This window comes from Amia ocellicauda, unplaced genomic scaffold (genome assembly GCF_036373705.1).
Source record: "Amia ocellicauda isolate fAmiCal2 unplaced genomic scaffold, fAmiCal2.hap1 HAP1_SCAFFOLD_33, whole genome shotgun sequence".
Classification (NCBI taxonomy): domain Eukaryota; kingdom Metazoa; phylum Chordata; class Actinopteri; order Amiiformes; family Amiidae; genus Amia; species Amia ocellicauda.
The window spans coordinates 504,256-518,834 of NW_027102898.1; the positions used below are offsets into that span (position 1 = coordinate 504,256).

Sequence of the window (14,579 nt, forward strand, 5' to 3'; positions counted from 1 at the left end):
TATATCTCCTCCAGACAGAGAGAGAGTATTAAGAGCTACGATGAAGTTACCCAGGAGACGTAAAAAGCTTGCAGCACCTGGTATTTCTAGGAGGTCTCCCATCCAAGTACTGACCAGGTCCTGCCCCGTTTAGCTTCCGAGATCTGACGAGATCGGGCGCATTCAGGACGGTGTGGCCGCAAGCCGAGAGGCCTGGCTGCATGATGTCTCTTAAAGGTTGGCGGGTATTGACGGAACTTCCAGCAAAAAAAAAAAAAGAAAAAAAGAAAAAAGAAAAATGGATGGAAAAATATCAGTGCAGCAAAGGGTGTTGACAGTAGCTGGATACGTGTACAATACTTCAATTATATCTCCTCCAGACAGAGAGAGAGTATTAAGAGCTACGATGAAGTTACCCAGGAGACGTAAAAAGCTTGCAGCACCTGGTATTTCTAGGAGGTCTCCCATCCAAGTACTGACCAGGTCCTGCCCCGTTTAGCTTCCGAGATCTGACGAGATCGGGCGCATTCAGGACGGTGTGGCCGCAAGCCGAGAGGCCTGGCTGCATGATGTCTCTTAAAGGTTGGCGGGTATTGACGGAACTTCCAGCAAAAAAAAAAAAAAAAAAGAAAAATGGATGGAAAAATATCAGTGCAGCAATGGGTGTTGACAGTAGCTGGGTACGTGTACAATACTTCAATTATATCTCCTCCAGACAGATAGAGAGTATTAAGAGCTACGATAAAGTTACCCAGAAGACGTAAAAGCTTGCAGCACCAGGTATTTCCAGGAGGTCTCACATTCATGTACTGACCAGGTCCTGCCCCGTTTAGCTTCCGAGATCTGACGAGATCGGGCGCGTTCAGGATGGTGTGGCCGCAAGCCGAGATGCATGGCTGCATGATGTCTCTTAAAGGCTGGCGGGTATTGACGGAATTTCCAGCAAAAAAAAAAAAAAAAAAAATTGAAAAATGGAGGGAAAAATATCAGTGCAGCAAAGGGTTTTGAAAGTAGCCGGGTACGTGTACAATTCTTCAATAATATCTCCTACAGACTGACAGAGAGTATTAAGAGCTATGATGAAGTTACCCAGGAGACGTAAAAAGCTTGCAGCACCTGGTATTTCCAGGAGGTCACCCATCCAAGTACTGACCAGGCCCTGCCCCGTTAGCTTCCGAGATCTGACGAGATCGGGCGCGCTCAGGACGGTGTGGCCGCAAGCCAAGAGGCCTGGCTGCATGATGTCTCTTAAAGGCTGGCGGGTATTGACGGAACTTCCAGCAAAAAAAAAAAAAAAAAAAATGGAAAATGGAGGGAAAAATATCAGTGCAGCAAAGGCTGTTGAAAATAGCCGGGTACGTGTACAATACTTCAATTATATCTCCTCCAGACAGATAGAAAGTATTAAGAGCTACGATGAAGTTTCCCAGGAGACGTAAAAAGCTTGCAGCACCAGGTATTTCCAGGAGGTCTCCCATCCAAGTACTGACCAGGCCCTGCCCCCTTTAGCTTCCGAGATCTGACGAGATCGGGCGTGTTCAGGACGGTGTGGCCGCAAGCCAAGAGGCCTGGCTGCATGATGTCTCTTAAAGGCTGGCGGGTATTGACGGAACTGCCAGCAAAAAAAAAAAAGAAAAATAGAGGGAAAAATACCAGTGCAGCAAAGGGTGTTGAAAGTAGCCGGGTACGTGTACAATTCTTCAATTATATCTCCTCCAGACAGAAAGAGAGTATTAAGAGCTACGATGAAGTTACCCAGGAGACGTAAAAAGCTTGCAGCACCTGGCATTTCCAGGAGGTCACCCATCCAAGTACTGACCAGGCCCTGCCCCGTTTAAATTCCAAGATCTGATGAGATCGGGGGCGTTCAGGACGGTGTGGCTGCAAGCCAAGAGGCCTGGCTGCATGATGTCTCTTAAAGGCTGGCGGGTATCGACGGAACTGCCAGCAAAAAAAAAACAAGAGAAATGGTGGTAAAAATATCAGTGCAGCAAAGGGTGTTGAAAGTAGCCAGGTACGTGTACAATTCTTCAATTATATCTCCTCCAGACTGAAAGAGAGTATTAAGAGCAACGATGAAGTTACCCAGGAGACGTAAAAAGCTTGCAGCACCTGGTATTTCCAGGAGGACACCCATCCAAGTACTGACAAGGCCCTGCCCCGTTTGGCTTCCGAGATCTGACGAGATCGGGCGCGTTCAGGACGGTGTGGCCGCAAGCCAAGATCCCTGGCTGCATGATGTCTCTTAAAGGCTGGCGGGTATTGACGGAACAGCCAGCAAAAAAAAAAAAGAGAAATGGAGGGAAAAATATCAGTGCAGTAATGGGTTTTGAAAGTAGCCGGGTACGTGTACAAATCTTCAATTATATCTCCTCCGGACAGAAAGAGAGTATTAAGAGCTACGATGAAGTTACCCAGGAGACGTAAAAAGCTTGCAGCACCTGGTATTTCTAGGAGGTCAGCCATCCAAGTACTGACCAGGCCCTGCCCCGTTTAGCTTCCGAGATCTTACGAGATCGGGCGCATTCAGGACGGTGTGGCCACAAGCCGAGAGGCCTGGCTGCATGATGTCTCTTAAAGGTTGGCGGGTATTGACGGAACTTCCAGCAAAAAAAAAAAAAAAAAAAAGAAAAATGGAGGGAAAAATATCAGTGCAGCAAAGGCTGTTGAAAGTAGCCGGGTACGTGTACAATTCTTCAATAATATCTCCTCCAGACTGAAAGAGAGTATTAAGAGCTACGATGAAGTTACCCAGGAGACGTAAAAAGCTTGCAGCACCTGGTATTTCCAGGAAGTCACCCAACCAAATACTGACCAGGTCCTTCCCCGTTTAGCTTCCGAGATCTGACGAGATCGGGCGCGTTCAGGATGGTGTGGCCGCAAGCCAAGATGCCTGGCTGCATGATGTCTCTTAAAGGATGGCGGGTATTGACGGAATTTCCAGCAAAAAAAAAAAAAAAAAAAAAAGAAAAATGGAGGGAAAAATATCAGTGCAGCAAAGGGTGTTGAAAGTAGCCGGGTACGTGTACAATTCTTCACTTATATCTCCTCCAGACAGAAAGAGAGAATTAAGAGCTACGATAAAGTTACCCAGGAGACGTAAAAGCTTGCAGCACCAGGTATTTCCAGGAGGTCTCCCATCCAAGTACTGACCAGGTCCTGCCCCGTTCAGCTTCCGAGATCTGACTAGATCGGGCGCGTTCAGGATGGTGTGGCCGCAAGCCGAGATGGCTGGCTGCATGATGTCTCTTAAAGGCTGGCGGGTATTGACGGAACTGCCAGCAAAAAAAAAAAAGAAAAATAGAGGGAAATATACCAGTGCAGGAAAGGGTGTTGAAAGTAGCCGGGTACGTGTACAATTCTTCAATTATTTCTCCTCCAGACAGAAAGAGAGTATTAAGAGCTACGATGAAGTTACCCAGGAGACGTAAAAAGCTTGCAGCACCTGGCATTTCCAGGAGGTCACCCATCCAAGTACTGACCAGGCCCTGCCCCGTTTAGCTTCCGAGATCTTACGAGATCGGGCGCATTCAGGACGGTGTGGCCGCAAGCCAAAAGGCCTGGCTGCATGATGTCTCTTAATGGTTGGCGGATATTGACGGAACTTCCAGCAAAAAAAAAAAGAAAAATGGAGGGAAAAATATCAGTGCAGCAAAGGGTGTTGAAAGTAGCCGGGTACGTGTACAATTCTTCAATTATATCTTCTCCAGACAGAAAGAGAGTATAAAGAGCTACGATGAAGTTCCCCAGGAGACGTAAAAAGCTGGCAGCACCTGGTATTTCCTGGAGGTCTCACATTTAAGTACTGACCAGGTCCTGCCCCGTTTAGCTTCCGAGATCTGACAAGATCGGGCACGTTCAGGACGGTGTGGCCGCAAGAGGAGATGTCTGGCTGCATGATGTCTCTTAAAGGCTGGCGGGTATTGACGGAATTTCCACCAAGAAAAAAAAAAAAAAAAAAGAAAAAAGGAGGGAAAAATACCAGTGCAGCAAAGGGTGTTGAAAGTAGCCGGGTACGTGTACACTTCTTCAATTATATCTCCTGGAGACAGAAAGAGAGTATTAAGAGCTACGATGAAGTTACCCAGGAGACGTAAAAAGCTTGCAGCACCTGGTATTTCTAGGAGGTCTCCCATCCAAGTACTGACCAGGCCCTGCCCCGTTTAACTTCCGAAATCTGACGAGATTGGGCGCATTCAGGACGGTGTGGCCACAAGCCAAGAGGCCTGGCTGCATGATGTCTCTTAAAGGCTGGCGGGTATTGACGGAACTTCCAGCAAAAAAAAACAAAAAAAAAAGGAAAATGGAGGGAAAAATATCAGTGCAGGAAAGGGTATTGAAAGTAGCCGGGTACGTGTACAATACTTCAATTATATCTCCTCCAGACAGAAAGAGAGTTTTAAGAGCTACGATGAACTCACCTAAAGGATTATTAGGAACACCATACTAATACTGTGTTTGACCCCCTTTCGCCTTCAGAACTGCTTTAATTCTACGTGGCATTGCTTCAACAAGGTGCTGAAAGCATTCTTTAGAAATGTTGGCCCATATTGATAGGATAGCATCTTGCAGTTGATGGAGATTTGTGGGATGCACATCCAGGGCACGAAGCTCCCGTTCCACCACATCCCAAAGATGCTCTATTGGGTTCAGATCTGGTGACTGTGGGGGCCAGTTTAGTACAGTGAACTCATTGTCATGTTCAAGAAACCAATTTGAAATGATTCGACCTTTGTGACATGGTGCATTATCCTGCTGGAAGTAGCCATCAGAGGATGGGTACATGGTGGTCAAAAAGGGATGGACATGGTCAGAAACAATGCTCAGGTAGGCCGTAGCATTTAAACGATGCCCAATTGGCACTAAGGGGCCTAAAGTGTGCCAAGAAGACATCCCCCACACCATTACACCACCACCACCAGCCTGCACAGTGGTAACAAGACATGATGGATCCATGTTCTCATTCTGTTTACGCCAAATTCTGACTCTACCATCTGAATGTCTCACCTCTTTTTCCTATTTGTAGTGGAGATGAGTGGTACCCGGTGGGGTCTTCTGCTGTTGTAGCCCATCCGCCTCAAGGTTGTACGTGTTGTGGCTTCACAAATGCTTTGCTGCATACCTCGGTTGTAACGAGTGGTTATTTCAGTCAAAGTTGCTCTTCTATCAGCTTGAATCAGTCGGCCCATTCTCCTCTGACCTCTAGCATCAACAAGGCATTTTCGCCCACAGGACTGCCGCATACTGGATGTTTTTCCCTTTTCACACCATTCTTTGTAAACCCTAGAAATGGTTGTGCGTGAAAATCCCAGTAACTGAGCAGATTGTGAAATACTCAGAACGGCCCGTCTGGCACCAACAACCATGCCACGCTCAAAATTGCTTAAATCACCTTTCATTCCCATTCAGACATTCAGTTTGGAGTTCAGGAGATTGTCTTGACCAGGACCACACCCCTAAATGCATTGAAGCAACTGCCATGTGATTGGTTGATTAGATAATTGCATTAATGAGAAATTGAACAGGTGTTCCTAATAATCCTTTAGGTGAGTGTATATGTATGTATGTGTATGTATGTCCAATTGCTTTGACAATACAAATGAAATGAATTGAGAGAGAGAGAGAGAGAGAGAGAGAGAGAGAGAGAGAGAGAGAGAGAGAGAGAGAGAGGAATATGAGCTCCTAAAAAACATTTGTTTTTATACATAAGCGGATTTAATTTGTGATTTACAAATGAATATATAGCACTATAAACATACACAGAAGACATGGAATAGAAATTCAGAAGAAAAAGTATTCAAAAAATAATAATTTTAAGAGAAACACAAAAAGAAGAAAGCAGAGAGACAGTTCAGAAAAGAAAAGCTGAAGACAAGAATTGGAGGTAAGAGACAAATAATTAAACAAAAAAATATGTATTAATAAAATAAATAAGCATTCTCAGTAGTTGACTCAGCCAATGAAAATGCAGAGCTCCGATTTGAATAGAGTGACAGTAGGAGAGAGCCCAACTGCCACTGAGACTGATAGAAATCTATCGAACAGCAGTCTGACTGCAGAGCTGCCTTTTGAAATCCGATACCCTGAAGACATTCGCTCTGCACAGGCTAAGAAGGACTACAAACAAGCTGTGATGAGAGCATCTCCTTAGACCCTCATCCTAGACTACACCGGTAAAGGAGAAAACAGGGTCAAGAACAATCTACTGTTCTACACCGCCTTTCACAAAACCCTGTGCCAGACATACCCCAATAACAACAAGAGGGGCATTAGCAGAGGCAGGCAGATCTCAGTGCTGGTAGAGAAAGACACAGACAGTGTGATGCTCACTTTTAATGTATACCACAACGGGACCATCATGGTGCAGGGCAGCGAGAGCAGCCTGGACCAATTAGCTCTCGGCTTCCACACCTCAAAGCAGCAGACTGAGGTAGAGAAACAAGAGCCAGAGCCGGCCACCCTGCAGTCTGCCCCCAGCCACACGGAGCCAGACAGTGCCCCATCTCCCACAGACTGCCCCCCTGTCTCCCCAAAACTCTCCAGCAACATTAAAACACTAAAGGAATGCCTATCAGTGCTGGAGCTGGAGTTTGCGGAGTTCAGGGAGCAGACCTTGAGCACCCTGGCCCAGACCTCCTTGTGCGATCAGCTCCGGGATGAGATGCACAGACTAAAGATGCAGCACAAGGCTGAGATCCATGAGCTGAGAGCAGCAGTGAGAGACCTGGAGGAGCAGAGCCAAACCCTGAGGACGGAGCTGCGCAGAGCGAGGGAGGAGCTGACCAGGACACCCCAGCACAGCCAGCTAAGGAGCCTGCAGAGCCAGCTGGAGGAGCTAAGAGAGGAGCTACACATCACTGGAGCACAGAGACTGCACTGCACTGACCCCACAACACCTCCAACCCCTGACGCACCCACTGATCCACCCACACTCCCCACCACTCCTGACACACCCACTATCACCAGACCTGCCACTAATACACAACCCCCTGAAACGCCACTCCCCCAAAACACACCCGCTGCCCCCACCACTCCCGACGCAAACCCGGAGTGGCAGGTCAACGCAGAGGTGGTCATTCTGAGCGAATCCAATGGGAAGTTCCTGGTTGAGAGGCGCCTCTTCCCTGGGCGAAAAGTGAAAAAGCTTTGGTGCTCCACAGCACAGAGAGCCCTGGAGCTGCTCTCCAAGAGGAGGCTTTGCCAAGTCAAACACATCCTCATCCACACCGGCACTAACGACCTGAGTGCCCGCAGGGGCGATGTGGCCTCAGCCCTGAGACAGGTAGCAACGAAAGCCACAGAGGAATTCCCAACTGCCAAAATTTCCATCTCCACACTGCTGCCCCGCACAGACGTGCCCCTGCACATCATCCAGGCCATCAACGCAGAAGTGTCCCGAAGATGTGCCCTCCTCCCCAACGTCCACCTGGCACACCACTGAGACATCCAGCCACATCACCTGTATGACCACGTCCACCTCAACAAGACGGGTGTGAGGATCATCTCAAAGGTCCTCAAGGACACAACCCTGGGCCGAAACCCCACACACCCCCACCTCGAGACCAGGAGCAAACCCCCCAGCCCCCGGCCACATCCCCAGCCACCGGCTCCACCCCAGCCCCAGCCCCTGAGACCCCGCGGCCCCATTCCCCACCCCCCCATCCCCAGAGGGCCCGTCCAGCACAGCAGAGCGGACAGCCGGGGACCAGCACAGCCACACAGCCACGCAGCAGCGGCTTCCAGAGCCTGGAGGCCCGATGCTGCCCAGCTGGCCCAGATAAGGCAACTCCTCAGTGTCATCTGTACCACACTGCTGAGTTAACTGAGCCTCAACACACATATATATGGTTGTGGAGATGGAGAGTAAGAAAAAATGTGATTTAATTATTCTGATATTTTGATGCAAAGATAAAATCTTTGTGTGATTATTATGTATATCCATATATAATTATTAATAGTAATATAATATCAGTTGTAGACCACAAATTAAACTTTCTTATGTAGAAGAGACAAGTATAATAAAATATATTAACATGTCCTTTAAAATAAGCAGTTGGAATATGCAGGGTTTACGCTCCTCAACTTTTGGAATGAAGAGCACAGGCCCTGAACTGATCAACACTGTAAATAGTTCAGATGTTTTCATTCTTGTAGAGACTTGGTGCTGTGCAGATATGTCTATACACTGGATGGATACAATGGATACAGGGAGCTGATTGTGCCCTCCTATAAAAAACCCAAAGTCAGGTGTGGCAGGGCCTCGTGGGGGATTATCGTGTGGTACAGGGAGGAGCTCCGAGCAGCCCTATGCCCAGTACAGAGAGGAGACACACACCTGTGGATGAAAATCAGAAAAGACACCCTACAAAATAACACAGATATATACCTATGTGCAATTTATATGCCACCCGCAGACTCCCCCTACTATAATGAGGAAGGCTTTCATGAGCTTCAAAACGAAATCTGCCACTTCCAGACCCTGGGCTCTGTACTGCTGTGTGGCGATCTCAATGCCAGGACTGGCAGAGAGATGGACTACATCAATACAGAGGGGAACACACACCTGTTCGGAGACTCCCCGCTGTGCCACACACACACCTCCACACTGACACAGCCACGACAGCATGGTAAACAAGAGCAGGAAGCAGGTAGTGCGCCTATGTAAAAGCCTGGGTCTATATATCATCAATGGCAGGACTAGGGGGTACTCTCTGGGGAGATTCACATACTGCTCGGCTCTGGGCAGCAGTGTGGTGGACTACACCATAACTGACCTGGACCCACAAGCCAACAATGCGTTTATAGTCAGACAACAATCTCCACTATCAGACCACAGCCAAATAACACTTTACCTAAAAAGATCAGCGCAGCCACAAGTCAGAGCCAAACTTCCCACAAAACTGGTCTCCCTGCCACCCAGTTAGAGATGGTCAGAGCCCAGCACAGAGAACTACACAAGAGCCCTGAATAGTGATGAGATTGAAAACATGTTAGACAGATATCAATCCTCACACTATCAAATAAACCAAAACGGAATAAACTCAGCCACCAAAACACTGAATGAAATATTTGAGAGACTGGCTTTAAAATCAAACATTAAAACAATTAAAAACCAAAATATGAAATCGTCTAAAAGAAAAAAAGAACAGTGGTGTGACCAGGAGTGTGAAACTTCTAGGAAACACCTGAGACATCTCTCCAACACTAAACACAGAGAGCCCGACAACCAGGAGGCTCGCCTCAGCTACTGCCAGGCCCTGCGGCACTACAAGCAACTCCTCAGTAAGAAAAAAGACCACTATATGGGCAGAATAAATACCCCAAAAACAAAAAATGAAATACCAATTCAAAATGGAGAAATCTGGAAAACACACTTTGAAAAACTTTACCAAAATGTTGAAAACAATCCAAAGCCAGAACAGGTTAAAATATTAAAAAACCTAAATAAATTGGAAGAAATCATTAAGAATAACCAAAATCCCTTAGATAACCCATTTACAATACAGGAACTAAAACATCAACTCAAAATCCTCAAACCCAGGAAAGCCAGCGGCCCCGACAGCATCAGCCCTGAGATGCTGAAGCACAGCAGCCCGCAGCTGCAGGAGGCTCTGCTCAAACTCTTTAACCTGGTGCTGAGAGCTGGGTGTTTCCCTGAGGTCGGGAATCAAGGATTGATCACCCCGATTTTTAAAAGTGGAGACAAATTAGACCCCAATAACTACTGGGGCAGCTGTGTGAGCAGTAACCTGGGGAAGGTGTTCTGCAGTATCATCAACGCCCAGATACTGGCCTTCCTTACCAAGCACAGTGTCCTGAATAAGAGTCAGATTGGCTTCCTACCAAAACACAGCACAACCGATCATATTTACACTCTACACACCCTCATAAATAAATATACCCAAAACAATAAAGGAAAAATATTTGCCTGTTTTGTAGACTTTAGAAAGGCATTTGACTCAATCTGGCACAAGGGATTATTTTATAAACTTCTACAGAGTGGTGTAGGGGGTAAAGTTTATGACATCATTAAATCAATGTATTCTGAAAACAAATGCGGAGTTCAAATTGGCAACTCAAGAACAGAGTTCTTCACTCAGGGGCGGGGAGTGAGACAGGGCTGCAGTCTGAGTCCAACACTGTTCAACATCTACATCATCGAGTTGGCCACAGTGTTGGAGCAGTCTGACGCCCGCAGCCTAACTCTCCATGACACAGAGATCAAGTTCCTGCTCTACGCAGACGACCTGGTGCTGCTGTCGCCCACAGAGCAGGGGCTTCAGCAGAACCTGGCGCTGCTAGAGCAGTACTGTCAGAAATGGGCCCTGGCAGTCAATCTGGACAAGACCAGAGTTATGGTTTTCCAGAAAAAAGCCCCATCTCAGGGAAACAGGTACCGCTTCACTCTGGGCAGCACTGGATTAGAGCACTGCACCAGATACAACTACCTTGGCCTGACCATCAGTGCGTCAGGGAGCTTCAGCCTGGCTATAAACGCATTAAAAGACAAGGCACGCCGGGCATTTTATGCCATAAAGACACAATTTGGGAAAACAACAATACCAATAACTATTTGGATTAAAATATTAAACTCCATCATCCAACCAATCCTGCTATATGGGAGCGAAGTGTGGGGTCCCCTCATGAACCTCAATAACAACAATTGGGACAAAAGCCCCATGGAAATATTCCACCTAGAATTTAATAAAAACATCTTACACGTACACAGAAACGCCCCCACGGCTCTGAGGCTCACAGAGCCCGAACACACAATGACCAAAACAACAACAATTGGGAAAATTGACATGTACCTGAAAAGCAAATACACAAAAGATTAGAGACACGAATTAGAATTACAAAACAAATTGGAATGCTACCGGGCCCTGAATAGAAACATTACATTGGCTGAATACTTAAAAATCCAAAATATAAAAGAGAGACAAAATCTAACTAAATACAGGCTCAGTGACCACAGCCTCGCCATTGAAAAAGGCCGCTACAGAAAATTCTGGGTTGCCAGAGAAGAGCGGCTGTGCAGCCAGTGTGACCTAGGGGAGGTCGAAACACAGGCGCATTTCCTGCTGTCCTGCCCTAAATACACAAAAATCAGGGAGACATACTTTAAAATATTAAAAATGCATATCCCTGAGTTCAGCATGATCCCCGATTGCTGCAAACTCCCCGTCCTGCTGGGAGAGGAGGAGCGCACTGCCTTCTTAGCAGCGCAATATGTATCCACCTGCCACAGCCTGCGAGACAGTGTGTAGACACCAGCCTGTGGCACTCCATTTGCAAAACAAAATAAAAACAGTGATTTTTCTGATGTCATGACACAAATTTTGATACAAACAACAAATATGGTTTATATCCTACTTAATTTTATTTCAATGTGTACTATATTTGTTCCACTGAATCTTGTATTGCAATGTTTTGTCTTGATTGATAGAACATTTGTATCTGCTTTGGCAATATTGTGATAGATCATGCCAATAAAGCACCTTTGAATTGAATTGAAATGAATTGACAGACAGACAGACACACGCACACACACACACACACACACACACACACACACACACACAGAGCCAGCCAGCCAGACAGCCAGCCAGCTCAGCCATGACATCACGAGCCTCTCTCAGCTGACTGCTATGACATCACAGAGCACGTACATTCCGTTGCTTGCCGTCTGTCAACCACTCAGTCACTGCCAGCCAGACTGGCTGGCTGGCTGGATGGGGGGGCTGCTTGCTGCTGCTGCGTATCTTAGCAAGCTAATTTGCCTGACCGGCCTTCCTACTCCTATGCCCAAATGCCCACCTAAGCCCGATCTACTGTTCACCTGGATCACAGCTCCGCCCCAACAAGGCAGATCCTCCCAAAAATGGTACAAACTGATCCACGTTCCCCTCCACGGAAAGCTTTAGCCCAAAATAAGGGACACATTCTGTAACAACATAACGAATGCCCACCCAACCTGTGACAAAACTGAGAAAAATGAAAAACGCTCAGTCCTCCTGGTGGAGGGACACACAGCCACCCTGGCTGCCCAATATGTCAGCGCCTACCACAGCCTGAGGGACACAGTGACACACGAGCACCGGCTGTAAATATAATGTAAATACTCGTTTGTAATGCATGTCATTGTATTTCAAAAAGGAATCTGGAAATAGTAAACCTATTTTCTTTATTTGAATGTATTAGAGATCACATTTTATTACATTTTCTTTTTCTGTACTTCATTACATTATATTGAGATTCATAATTCTATTATTTATTTTCCGTATGTATGTATGTATGTATTATTGTATGGAAGGAAAGTTAGAAATTATTTTCTCAAACCCGTTTTGCTCTCTTGTATACTTAAGAAAGATAAGGTCAAGCTAGAAGGTCAGGCGGCCATAAGGTAGTTTGATTTCTGTTTGTTATTTACGATGAGAACCTTGGAGACAATGTCAAACGGTATGACCTACGTGCCTGTTCCTTAAAACCATGTGTAGATCTATGAACTCTGTTCTATAATGAAATATGTTCTGCTTAGTTAGCCTTTAAGATAACATAGTAATGATTTTCTAGCAAGTATGTATGTATGTATGTATGTCCAATTGCTTTGACAATACAAATGAATTGAATTGAGAGGGAGAGAGAGAGAGAGAGAGAGAGAGAGAGAGACAGACAGACAGACAGACTGACAAACACAAACAGACACACACACACACACACACAGCCAGCCAGCCAGCCAGCTCAGCGATGACATCACAAGCCTCTCTCAGCTGACTGCTATGACATCACAGAGCATGAACATTCCGTTGCTTGCCGTCTGTCAACCACTCAGTCACTGCCAGCCAGACTGGCTGGCTGGCTGGATGGGGGGGCTGCTTGCTGCTGCTGTGTAACTTAGCAAGCTTATTTGCTTGACCGGCCTTCCTACTCCTCTGCCCACATGCCCACCTATGCCCGATCTGCTGTTCACCTGGATCACAGCTCCGCCCCAACAAGGCAGATCCTCCCAAAAATGGTACAAACTGATCCACGTTCCCCTCCACAGAAAGCTTTAGCCCAAAATAAGGGACACATTCTGCCCAATATGTCAGCGCCTACCACAGCCTGAGGGACACAGTGACACACGAGCACCGGCTGTAAATATAATGTAAATACTCGTTTGTAATGCATGTCATTGTATTTCAAAAAGGAATCTGGAAATAGTAAACCTATTTTCTTTATTTGAATGTATTAAAGATCACATTTTATTACATTTTCTTTTTCTGTACTTCATTACATTATATTGAGATTCATAATTCTATTATTTATTTTCCGTATGTATGTATGTATGTATTATTGTATGGAAGGAAAGTTAGAAATGATTTTCTCAAACCTGTTTTTCTCTCTTGTATACTTAAGAAAGATAAGGTCAAGCTAGAAGGTCAGGCGGCCATAAGGTAGTTTGATTTCTGTTTGTTATTTACGATGAGAACCTTGGAGACAATGTCAAACGGTATGACCTACGTGCCTGTTCCTTAAAACCATGTGTAGATCTATGAACTCTGTTCTATAATGAAATATGTTCTGCTTAGTTAGCCTTTAAGATAACATAGTAATGATTTTCTAGCATGTATGTATGTATGTATGTATGTCCAATTGCTTTGACAATACAAATGAATTGAATTGAGAGGGAGAGAGAGAGAGAGAGAGAGAGAGACAGACAGACTGACAAACACAAACAGACACACACACACACACACACACACACACACACAGACACACACACAGCCAGCCAGCCAGCCAGCCAGCCAGCTCAGCGATGACATCACAAGCCTCTCTCAGCTGACTGCTATGACATCACAGAGCATGAACATTCCGTTGCTTGCCGTCTGTCAACCACTCAGTCACTGCCAGCCAGACTGGCTGGCTGGCTGGATGGGGGGGCTGCTTGCTGCTGCTGTGTACCTTAGCAAGCTTATTTGCTTGACCGGCCTTCCTACTCCTCTGCCCACATGCCCACCTATGCCCGATCTGCTGTTCACCTGGATCACAGCTCCGCCCCAACAAGGCAGATCCTCCCAAAAATGGTACAAACTGATCCACGTTCCCCTCCACAGAAAGCTTTAGCCCAAAATAAGGGACACATTCTGCCCAATATGTCAGCGCCAACCACAGCCTGAGGGACACAGTGACACACGAGCACCGGCTGTAAATATAATGTAAATACTCGTTTGTAATGCATGTCATTGTATTTCAAAAAAGGAATCTGGAAATGGTATACCTATTTTCTTTATTTGTATGTATTAAAGATCACATTTTATTACATTTTCTTTTTCTGTACGTCATTACATCTTATTGTGATTCATAATTCTATTATTTATTTTCCGTGTATATGTATGTATGTATGTATGTATTGTGACAAACCAAGGGGCAGGGTCATACATGGCAGATATGTCAGGCCAGGTCTGCTGCAAGGTGTGTACTCTAGGGTAGAATACCGACCCTAGGCAACTACACTCCCCAGAAACCCTCAGGCAGCCATTCTAGCACCTAATGTGGTCACTTGGTGTTACTTCCTCAATTATTCACCAGGTATATAAGGCGGGCCTGAGAGAGAGAAA

The 14,579-nt window shown here is 46.0% G+C and overlaps 6 non-coding genes and 7 pseudogenes across 6 annotated transcripts; all 13 read right to left on the minus strand.

The window, feature by feature from the left end:
* Positions 1-65: 65 nt before the first annotated feature.
* LOC136731593 (5S ribosomal RNA) lies at positions 66-184 on the minus strand. The gene has a single exon (XR_010809586.1). It is a non-coding gene; the product is annotated as a 5S ribosomal RNA (ribosomal RNA).
* Positions 185-410: 226 nt separating this feature from the next.
* Positions 411-529, minus strand: LOC136731594 (5S ribosomal RNA). Its single transcript, XR_010809587.1, has one exon. It is a non-coding gene; the product is annotated as a 5S ribosomal RNA (ribosomal RNA).
* A 215-nt stretch (positions 530-744) lies between these two features.
* LOC136731981 (uncharacterized) lies at positions 745-863 on the minus strand (annotated as a pseudogene).
* Positions 864-1,083: 220 nt separating this feature from the next.
* On the minus strand, positions 1,084-1,201 carry LOC136731705 (5S ribosomal RNA). Its single transcript, XR_010809693.1, has one exon. It is a non-coding gene; the product is annotated as a 5S ribosomal RNA (ribosomal RNA).
* Positions 1,202-1,420: 219 nt separating this feature from the next.
* Positions 1,421-1,539, minus strand: LOC136731636 (5S ribosomal RNA). Its single transcript, XR_010809628.1, has one exon. It is a non-coding gene; the product is annotated as a 5S ribosomal RNA (ribosomal RNA).
* A 210-nt stretch (positions 1,540-1,749) lies between these two features.
* On the minus strand, positions 1,750-1,868 carry LOC136731755 (uncharacterized; annotated as a pseudogene).
* A 211-nt stretch (positions 1,869-2,079) lies between these two features.
* Positions 2,080-2,198, minus strand: LOC136731775 (uncharacterized; annotated as a pseudogene).
* Positions 2,199-2,408: 210 nt separating this feature from the next.
* Positions 2,409-2,527, minus strand: LOC136731743 (uncharacterized; annotated as a pseudogene).
* A 218-nt stretch (positions 2,528-2,745) lies between these two features.
* On the minus strand, positions 2,746-2,864 carry LOC136731602 (5S ribosomal RNA). The gene has a single exon (XR_010809595.1). It is a non-coding gene; the product is annotated as a 5S ribosomal RNA (ribosomal RNA).
* A 219-nt stretch (positions 2,865-3,083) lies between these two features.
* On the minus strand, positions 3,084-3,202 carry LOC136731912 (uncharacterized; annotated as a pseudogene).
* A 210-nt stretch (positions 3,203-3,412) lies between these two features.
* LOC136731935 (5S ribosomal RNA) lies at positions 3,413-3,531 on the minus strand. Its single transcript, XR_010809736.1, has one exon. It is a non-coding gene; the product is annotated as a 5S ribosomal RNA (ribosomal RNA).
* A 209-nt stretch (positions 3,532-3,740) lies between these two features.
* On the minus strand, positions 3,741-3,859 carry LOC136731429 (uncharacterized; annotated as a pseudogene).
* Positions 3,860-4,078: 219 nt separating this feature from the next.
* LOC136731899 (uncharacterized) lies at positions 4,079-4,197 on the minus strand (annotated as a pseudogene).
* Between the last annotated feature and the right edge of the window lie 10,382 nt (positions 4,198-14,579).